This window comes from Halichoerus grypus, chromosome 3 (assembly GCF_964656455.1).
Source record: "Halichoerus grypus chromosome 3, mHalGry1.hap1.1, whole genome shotgun sequence".
NCBI classification, from domain to species: Eukaryota; Metazoa; Chordata; class Mammalia; order Carnivora; family Phocidae; genus Halichoerus; species Halichoerus grypus.
This window is the reverse complement of record NC_135714.1, coordinates 39,383,786-39,394,843: the sequence shown is the minus strand read 5'-3', so window position 1 is coordinate 39,394,843 and position 11,058 is coordinate 39,383,786.

The window sequence follows — 11,058 nt, the reverse complement described above, 5'->3', positions numbered from 1 at the left end:
ATGATATAGTGTCCTTCCTCATCTCTTATTACAGTCTTTGGTTTAAAGTCTAATTTGTCTGATATAAGGATTGCCACCCCAGCTTTCTTTTGGTGTCCGTTAGCATGGTAAATGGTTTTCCACCCCCTCACTTTCAATCTGGGGGTGTCTTTGGGTCTAAAAGGAGTCTCTTGCAGACAGCATATCGATGGGTCTTGTTTTTTTAGCCAATCTGATAGCCTGTGTCTTTTGATTGGGGCATTTAGCCCATTTACATTCAAGGTAACTATTGAAAGAGATGAATTTAGTGCCATTGTATTTCCTGTAAGGTGACTGTTACTGTATATTGTCTGTGTTTCTTTCTGGTCTATGTTACTTTTAGGCTCTCTCTTTGCTTAGAGGACCCCTTTCAATATTTCTTGTAGGGCTGGTTTCGTGTTTGCAAATTCCTTTAGTTTTTGTTTGTCCTGGAAGCTTTTTATCTCTCCTTCTATTTTCAGTGACAGCCTAGCTGGATATAGTATTCTTGGCTGCATATTTTTCTCATTTAGTGCTCTGAATATATCATGCCAGTCCTTTCTGGCCTGCCAGGTCTTATGGCTAGGTCTGTTGCCAATCTAATGTTTCTACCATTGTAGGTTACAGATCTCTTGTTCCGAGCTGCTTTCAGGATTTTCTCTTTGTCTCTGAGACTCATAAGTTTTACTTATGTCGGGGTGTTGACCTAGTTTTATTGATTTTGAGAGGGGTTCTCTGTGCCTCCTGGATTTTGATGCCTGTTTCCTTCCCCAAATTGGGGAAGTTCTCTGCTATAATTTGCTCCAATATACCTTCTGCCCCTTTCTCTCTTTCTTCTTCTTCTGGGATCCCAATTATTCTAATGTTGTTTTGTCTTATGGTATCACTCATCTCTTGAATTCTGCCCTAGTGATCCAGTAGTTGTTTATCTCAGCTTCTTGATTTTCCATCATTTGGTCTTCTATATCACTGATTCTCTCTTCTGCCTCATTTATCCTAGCAGTTAGAACCTCCATTTTTGATTGCACCTCATTAATAGCCTTTTCGATTTCATCTTGGTTAGATTTTCATTCTTTTATTTCTCCAGAAAGGGTTTCTCTAATATCTTCCATGCTTTCTTCAAGCCCAGCTAGTATCTTCATAATCGTCATTCTGAACTCTAGTTCCGACATCTTACTAATGTTCATATTGATTAGGTCCCTGGCAGTTGGTACTGCCTCTTGTTCTTTTTGTTGAGGTGATTTTTTCCATCTTGTCATTTTGTCCAGAGGAGAATAGATGAATGAGAGAACAAAATGCTAACAGGGTAACAACAACCCCAGAAAAATATACACTAAACAAATCAGAAGAGACCTGAAACCAGGGGAAAAGAAAGGGAAAGTAAGAAAAAAGAAAAAAAAAGAAAAAGAAAAAGATAAAAAAAACAGAATATGATCAAATATGATCAGGCTGGTGCATAGATCAGTGCCACACACTAGATTTTGGGTGTATTTTGGTCTGTTAGAAAAAAGTGACTCCCAAAATTTTAAAGAAAGAAAAACTTATATATGTACAGAAATAAGGTTAAATACGATGAAGGGATGGAATATGACTGTAAAGATGAAAATTATAAAAGATTTTATAAAAGGAATTGATAAGATAAGAAGTTGGTTGAAAAAAGAAAGAAGAAGAATTAAAAAAAAAAGGGAGAGAATGTGATCAGGCAGGAGACTAGAACAAAGCCATACACTAGAGATTTAGGGTATATTTTGGTATGTTAGAAGAAACTGTATTCCAAAATTTTAAAGAGAACATCTTATATATATACCAACAATAAGGTTAACTACTATGAAGAGATAGAATATGACTCTAAAAATGAAAAATAAAAAAGATTTTTAAAAAAGGGATTGATAAGATGTTGGTTGAAAAAGGGAAAAAGAAAAATTCGAAAAATAAAAAAAAGAAAATTAAAAAAATTAACTTTGAAAGTCTAAAGAATCAGGGGGGAACAAAGCCATAGATTCTATGTGCAGTATTCCCCTAGCACTGGAGTTCTGCCGTTCTCATTGATTGGTAAACTTGGTCTTGGCTGGCTGTTCTCGCTGATCTTCTGGGGGAGGGGCCTGTTGCCGTGGTTCCCAAATATCTTTGCCGGAGCGGAATTGCCCTGCCCTTGCCAGTCCGGGCTAAGTAATCTGCTCGGGTTTGCTCTTGGGAGCTTTGGTTCCCTGCAAGCTTTCCGTACAGCTTTGGAGGGCAAGAGTGAAAATGGCAACCTCCTAATCTCCGACCCGGAGGAACCGAGAACTCGGGGCCCCACTCCTCAGTGATCCCGCTGAGAAAAGCAGTCACTCACTCCGGTCTCCCCGGTCTCCGGCCGCACTCCGTGCTCACCCGGCCTGTGACCGAGCGTTTCTATCTCTGGCACCCGACCCTGTGTGGAGTCTCCAAACCCAGCAGATCCCTGCGGTGCACTCCCGGGCCGCTCCTCCTGGGGGAGGAAGGGGAGTCTCCCCGGACCTGCCACTTGTTGGGTCCCTGCTGGAGGAGCAGTGGCCCCACTGAGCCGCGGATCACGGTTTATGGCAACCCCGAGCTGAGAGCCCACTCCTCGGCTCCGTCTCTGCAGCCAGCTTCCCCGCTCCGATACCTGGGAGCTCTGCCTCACTCAGGTGCCCCTGGTCTTTCTGTGACCCCAAGGGTCCTGAGACCACACTGTCCCAGAGAGGGTTCCACCCACTGGACCGACGTCCCTCAGTGGAGCCGACTTCTAAAAGTTCCAATTTTGTGCTCCTCGGCTCTATCACTTGCCAGAAGCGGCTGACGGAAGCCCCCTCCCCCACCGTCCATCCTCCCGAATATCGCCTCGGATTCATTTCTCCGCATGTCCTACCTTCCAGAAAGTGGTCACTTTTCTGTTCAGAGAGTTGCTGCTATTCTTTTCTTCGATCTCCTGTTGAGTTCGTAGGTGTTCAGAATGGTTTGATCCCTATCTAGCTGAATTCCTGGGACTAGATGAAATTCAGGTCTCCTACTCCTCCGCCATCTTAACATGTAATTTCAAGATCTCTGGTCTTTCTACTGAGTTTCAGAGAAAGGAATTGAGTGACTCAGTATTGCTTTGGATTTTGCCTTTTTTGCCAATGACCTTGAATTATTTTTATGAAATTATTCACAAAGAACCTCACACTTCTCATCTGTAAATGGGTATGGTAATAGAAACCACTTCGTAGAGCTGTTTTGAGAATTAAGAGCTATTTTCTATGCAAAATGCTGAGAGGAGTGCCTGGCCCACAGCAAATGTTCAATGGGTTTTTTTGCTTTATTGTTACTATTTCTGTTATTATTATGACTGTAGTAATTATTCCAACAAGGGGCAGCATTTTAGTCCCTGTGTTTCTAAGACTCTTCTGACAGTGGGAGGGCATATTTAGGTGAGTTTATTGATTCATTATTTTTTAAAGATTTTTTAATTTATTTTTTGACAGAGAAAGAGACAGATGGAGAGGGAACACAAGCAGGGGGAGTGGGAGAGGGAGAAGCAGGCTTACCACTGAGCAGGGAGCCTGATGTGGGGTTCGATCCCAGGATCCTGGGATCATGACCTGAGCTGAAGGCAGACGCTTAACGACTGAGCCACCCAGGCTCCCTGATTCATTTTTTTTTTTTTTAAGATTTTATTTATTTATTTGACAGAGACATAGCGAGAGAAGGAACACAAGCAGGGGGAGTAGGAGAGGGAGAAACAGGCTTCCTGCCGAGCAGGAAGCCTGATGTGGGGCTTGATCCCAGGACTCTGGGACCATGACCCGAGCTGAAGACAGACGCTTAACGACTGAGCCACCCAGGTGCCCCTGATTCATTATTTTTAAAAAAGATTTATTTATTTATTTTGGAGAGAGAGAGAGCGCGCACGAGGGAGCAAGAGAGAGCCCGAGCATCAGTGGGGGAGGGGCAGTGGGAGAGGGAGAAAGAATCTCAAGCCGACTCCCCACTAAGCACAGAGCCAGACACCGAACTCCATCCCGGTGATCCAGACCACATGATCACAACCTGAGCCGAAATCAAGAGTCTGACGCTCAACTGACTGAGCCACTCAGCTGCCCTGATTTCATTATTTTAATACTTTTATGGAGTGCCTAGTAGAGTCAAGGCCCTTTTTGAGTACTAGGGCTACAATGGCGAGCAAAAGCCAGCATGGTCCCTGACTTCATGGAGCCTACCGTATAGCAGGAGTAACCAATGTAATCTAATAATCACACACATACAAGTAAATTGCAACTGGGATAAAAAGCAGAATGATGAGAATCAATCACAAGTCATGAGTTGATGTAGGAAGAGTGAGTCTTGAGTGACACAGGCTGGTTGAGAGCTGGAGGGAGGCCATTCTAGGCAGAGTGCTTGTGAGGATCTGAATGAGCAGCAGAAGGTGGCAGAAGTGTAGAGGGCAAGGCCATGAGTGGTGTGCAGTGAGCTGAGCATAGGCAGGGCAGACCTAGAAGGGTCTCCAGATCCTGCTTTGGAAAGCAGCATCAGCATCAGCGGGGAGCTGCTAAGGAATGCACAGTCTCAGGCTCTACCCCAGACCTACTGGCTCAGCCTCTTCCTATGTGTTTCACATGTACATTGATGTCTGAGAAACATTGCCTTTTATGCCATATTAAGGAAGCTCGTCTTTGTCTCTGAAGTTTCTGGAGGGTTTTAAGCAGAGCCACAATGTGGAGATTGGAAGGGGACAAGTGAGGATTTGGGGAAACCAGGGAGGAGATTGCTGAAGTCTGTAGCAATGTGGGGTTTCTGATGGGATTACGAGATGAACTTGTCCAATGATTGCCTGCATTTTAACCTTATTTTTTATTGCTTTCTCCCTATTAACTCCCAATGAAAACATTTTGGCTACTACACTGTATTAAGAAATTTTTAATTGAAAACTGAAAAGCTATAATTTACTAAGTTGTAAAATTTTTCTTTGGAATTTGTCCTTGTTGAAGACATATAAAAGGCACTGAGCTTCTGAATAACAGGAGATAATCTGCTGTGGTCACACTGAGTTGCTGTTTTTCTGGTCAAAGGCAAACAAACTTGACAGTTATATTATTTATTATGAAAAGCCTTTTAATGGTTTTTATCTCCCTCCCATCAAAATTAAGTATATTAAAAATCCCAAACATTTCTTGGGAAATTTTTTTGAGCTTTGATTGTGAATAATTTATTCAATTGAGAATGCATATATTTATTCTGATCCTACTATGTACTAGGCACCAGTTAGTTGCCTAGGGGATAAAAATAATTTTCTGGGCACATGATGTAAGGATTTGTTGAATGAACTGAACATGTATCTTTACCTCCTGAGATTGTAGTTTAGTAGTTTTCGTATGTATGTACATGACCATGATCCAAAGTAGAAAGTAATAAATGCATAGGTCAGTTGAAATTGCTTCAGCTGCAAGTGATAGAATGTTTAGATTAACAGCGATTTATCAAGAATTTATTCCTTTCTCATGTGAATGTAATCTGGGAAATAAGCAGTTCAGGGCTGATAGAGAAGATTCACAAATCCATCAGGGAGTCATGTTCCCTCTTTCTTGCTATTCAGCCACCTTCTGCATATAGTTTTTACCTCAGAGTCTAAAATGGTTGCTTGAGAGGCATCTAGGTGGCTCAGTCAGTTGAGTGTCTGACTCTTGATTTTGGCTCAGGTCATGATCTCAGGGTCGTGAGATCAAGCCCTGCGTCGGGCTCTGCGCTCAGCTGGGAGTCTGCTTGTGAATTCTTTCTCCCTCTGCCCCTCCCCCTGCTTGCACGCTCCCTCTCTATCTCTCTCTCTCAAGTAAATATATCTTAAAAAAAAAAAAAATGGTTGCTTGAGCTCTAGCCATTACACTTGTATTCCCACAAGCAGGAAAGAGGAAGGATAATACCCCTCTCTTCAAGGATACTTCCTGGAAGTCACATTTACCACTTCTAGTTTCATCTCATGAGCAAGAACTCCCACATGGCCTCACATAGCTGCAAGAGAGGCTGGGAAATGTTGTCTTTATTCTAAGTTGCCGTTAAATATTGGCCCAACCAAATTTTAGGATTCTGTTTCTAAGATCAAAGGAAAAGAATAGATGCTAGCAGCCGATCAGTCTCTGCCACCAACCAGAAATTCAGATGAGGCAGAGGGAGATTACTTGTGTCTAGATGATCAAGGGAGGCTTTCTGAATGGGGTTAAATATGAATTACTTCTCTAAGGATTTGGACTTAGTCAGGTAGATGTGGGAATATAGTCTAGAATTATGATTTCCAAACTGTGAGCTGAGGTAACCCAAAACTGCAGTGATGCACAGAGGGTCTGCTAGTTATTTTTAATTTTTGAGAGGAATCCAGTGATACTCAACATTTGTTGGTTACCAAATGAAATACTAGGTTGAGGTAGTTCAGTGTCAACATTAGATTGCACTGTATTCCTTTTGATGTTGTCCTATTTTCATAAGGCTGGGTTCTTGGTGGTGGTTGTGTAAAAAGTTGTACCATGGAAAAATCCATGTGGAACAAGCAATGAATGGCGGTGATTCCCAATCTGATTCTAAGGTTTGAAGTATTGTGCACTGCCCAATAGATGCACACATAACATTAGTAAGTAATTGTCATTACTTAAGACTAACATAAAAATTCTGTTGTATTTTTTCAAATGTCTACTAAAGTTTTTAGGATACAAATTCTGATAAAATAATTGGACCAAGAGACTTAATAAGTGGAATTGTTAGGCATTTCTTTTGGTTTAGGCCACTGAAAAAAATTACATGGACACATAGTGCCCTGAACCAAGAATGTCTGGGAATCTCTGATTTAGGGGGTTAATTAAGTAACAAAGCCACTTTGTTTCATGTTCTTAACAAAGATGGTATTTAAAAAATTTTGTCTGTAATCAAATCCACTAAAATTTATTTTTTTCTTTTTAAAGATTTTATTTATTTGACAGAGACACAGCGAGAGAGGGAACACAAGCAGGGGGAGTGGGAGAGGGAGAAGCAGGCTTCCCGCTGAGCAGGGAGCCCGATGTGGGGCTCGATCCCAGGACCCCGGGATCATGACCTGAGCCGAAGGCAGATGCTTAATGACTGAGCCACCCAGGTGCTCCTAAAATTTACTTCTTAAATCACAAAATTTTCTAGCTGACTTCAAAGCTTGTAATAGGAACTGTGAGTATGGATTTGTACTAATAGTCCTAGTAAAAGCTGATTTTATTAATTTTAGTATATTTTTTCTGAAAGGGAAATATTTTTACTTTTTTCCCAAATACAGTGCTCGCTTCGGCAGCACATATACTTTTTTACCAAATACATTTTCAATTTCATGATTTAGGAATGGACTTTGTAAGGCATTTCCAGTTTACAAAGAAGTAGTGATTTGCATAATAATGCACAGAGCAATTTTTGTTTAGGCAATTTAATTCATTTATTTATTCAACAGGTATGAATCCACTTCTGATTGTGTTCAGGTGCGACTCTAGATGCCAGGTGTACACTGATGAGCAAAGGGAGGTATTTTCATTTAAAGAGAGAGTCACAACTGAGTTAAAATTATTTATGGTATGATTACAGAAGCAGGTATCTCTTTGTTCTAGAGCAGTTTTTGCCATTTGCAGCTGTGGAAGTATTCCCAAGACTCTACTGTGTGTTAGTAAAGTCAAATGCTGCAGGAAGGCAGAACAGGATAAAGGCTAATATACCCGAAATAACGGCTATGGTCTCTGTGACCTTTGAAATCTTAATAAAATGGACTTGAAATTCCATACACCCCTGCGAAAGTCCAAAGCCCTCCCCAGATCTCTGCCAAGCCACTGGGTACATGCTTCTCATGATCATCTCTGGTTCCAGGCTCTGAATCTTCTGAATTAGTTCAGTTTGGGGATCATTTTTCATGTTGCCTTTTCTCTTCATCCATTAATATACAGCCTCTTTCTCACCATGGCTAGAGGGTAGAGAACAAATTAGGGAGTGCAAGACTGGATATAGGTAAACCATTCCAGGTGAGATATGATGGTAGTTTTTATTAGAATGTAGGATCTAGGAGGCTGGAGATTTTCGCTCTGCCTAGTCATACACCCCAAGTGCCCAAACAAGTGCTCAGTTACTTTTTCCTGAGATAGGGAACTCTGAAAAAAATACCAGACATGGAGATAAAAATTATTTATTTGGTTTCAGGCATGTTAGGTTTGAGGTATTTTTGTAACATCCACTGAGGAAATGTCAAATGGCCAGTTGGATACAAAAGTCTGGAGCTCAGGGGAACGATCTAGGCTTGCTATGTAAAGATGTAAGTCACGTGTGTAGGCCTGGCAATCGATGCAATTTGTGTGGGTGATATTGCATGGAGAGTATGAATGTGAGAAAAGAACTTACAGAAAGAGAAGGAATGACCAGACAGGGAAGAGAAAGAAGTCAAGGGAAGAAAGTGCTTGAAGCAGATGAGAGTGGCTGAGAATTCTATCTCTCACATGATACAGGGATGTCATTACAGTGATGACTGAAACATGTCTTTGGATATGGCAACATGGAGGTCGTTGGTGACCATAGCAAAAGCTCTTTTGGTGCAGTGACAGAAGTGGGTCCCAAATCATACAAGAGTAAACAGTAAGTGAGGAAATTTGGACATTAAATATTAACAACTCCCAGGGCATTTTGGATGAGAGAGATAGGACAGTGGCTGAAGTGTGATATAGGCTTGAGGATGGTTAAAAAAATAACTGGAGAGACCTAAACATGATAAAAAGCTGATGGCAGTGAGAGAAAGAGAGAGGGAGAGAGTTTGGATATATGATTTAATGGAGAATTAAGATGTAAAATTACTGAGAAGGGAGAAGGAGATGGAGTCTGTCACAAAAGTGGGAGGATTAGTCTTAAATACGAAGAGCCTTCAATAGCTTCTGTGTTTGAACAGGAGAGAAGGGTCTATAAATGATCAGGTGTGTAGGTTTAGATTTAGGTAGATGAGGCAATTCTCATTTGATTGTTTTTTATTCTCTCTGTAAGATGGAAATTGAAGTGGGCCGTTTTCTGAGAGTGAGGGCCCAATGGGAGAAGGTAGTTGGAGGAGAATGGAGAAGGCTTTACATCAGCAACTGGGTAGTCCTGTTGGGTGGCTTTTTACAGGCACTTGCAACTCTCCAGGTGTAGATACAGAGAGAGCAGGTTGTTGGATTCATCTGGTGTTGGCTTTTACATGATGCAGGGGAAGAATATCCAGAGGCGTAGGCAGGTTCAGGGCATTAGCAATAGTATTGTTTCATTAATGGTCCAAAGAGTCTGAAGAAGATATGTAGGGAATTGAAAAAAGGAGAGAGCTGATAGACTGGGAGACGATAGAGGTACCCATGGACAGCAGGTCAGAATTATGTCTGCTTCAAGTTCTCTACAATGTTTTACCTGATCCTCCAGCAAGAAATTGTATTCCTATCTTTTGAATTCTTATGGCACTTTAGCTGTAAGTCTCATGGTGCTTATCATTTGCTACCTTGACATATATTATTTGTGGACATATCTCTCCTACAAGACTGAACTTTTGAGGGACAGTTGGTCTGAAATCATTGTTATATCTGTCCCTGTGCTTATTATAATAGTACATGTTCAATAACTAATTGTTGAGTAAATGAAATAAGTAAGTAGATTCTCTGTTGGGTTATAGTCCCACACTTGCTTATCTCCAAGTCTGAAAGGGCACCACCCACCCAATGCTAGTGTTGTAATCAATGTACTATTGCAGATCTTATATTAAATTGTGTCAGTGTGTTGTTTTGCAAACTTTACCTGGCTTCCCCAGGTAAAATTTGAAACTGACCTCCATATATAGAGGGCAAGAAGGTACTAAAGAAAGAGGCAGACCACTTCAGATTGGTAGATGGCAGGTTTAATAAGCAAGGGAACTTACTATGAGGTTTGCTTGGGCAGACAAGATGAGTAGTTTTCCACACCTGCCAGCCAGAATCATAAAAGTTTATATAGAGGCTTTAACTGGGTTCAGTCATGTGTTTTGTCCAGATGGTCTCAACAGCACATTGCTCTCTCAAGGCTGCATTCTTGAAAATGGCTCAGGCTGTGGGAACAGTGGTACATTTCAAGGACAGGGGAGGGGGTGAGGGGTCTCTGATTGCCTGAGTCCAGCTCACGGGTCAGTGGGTGGTCATATCCTTTTCGTGGTCTCCTCTAACACAGTGCCATGTCTTCTTGCAGATCAAATTGTAAATTAACTCTGAATGATCTCACTTTGGCTGGTAGATTAAACCAGGTGCAGAGGCAATGGGTCAGTAAAGACATTAACCTAGGAGATCAAGCCATTCTCAAGCTAACATCATATGTTCTTTCAAATAATATGTCTCATTGGGTATTCTTAAAATTACAGAGGATATCATTATATCACAGTGTATGTAGTGAACACTGCTTGCAATATGTGTTAGTGAACAAGAATTGATTCTGATGTAGGGGCAATAAAGCAGAAATGGAGTATCATATATGCCTTGCAATTCAGAAGAACCTACCAAAGTTGCCTTTTTATCCATGGGAAATTATCAAGTACTTGTTATATGCTATAAATGATCAAATAGAGGACCATTCTGTTGGAACAACTTCTTGTTATGATAAAGCTCTGCCTCAAAGGTCATTCATTTTTCAAAATTAGACATGTATTATAGGGGAAGAACCAACAAAACCTGAATAATGCATGGCATGGGGGGGATGATGGAGAAGTGAAGAGTCTTGGGGTTATTGGAGAAGTAGAGTGTCTGTTAGCACAAAGATGGAAATCAGGAGAAGAACTAGTTTGACGGTAGGGATAGAGAAAGAGACTAGTTTGATTTTGGACATGTTGAGAAGAGATGCTGCTAAGCACTAGGCATTGGAAATATATGATGTAACTTGAAAGGATGTTTGGGACTCAAGAGAGATTCAGGAGTTAGTTATGCAGAGGTTACAGTTCAAGCCCTGAAACTGTCACAGGAAAAAATGCAAGGAGAGTCAGAAGTCTAAAAGAAAACCATGAGAAATACCTTCATATGGGACTGGAAGAGTTGCTCATGGAATGGGACTCAAATCACTTTT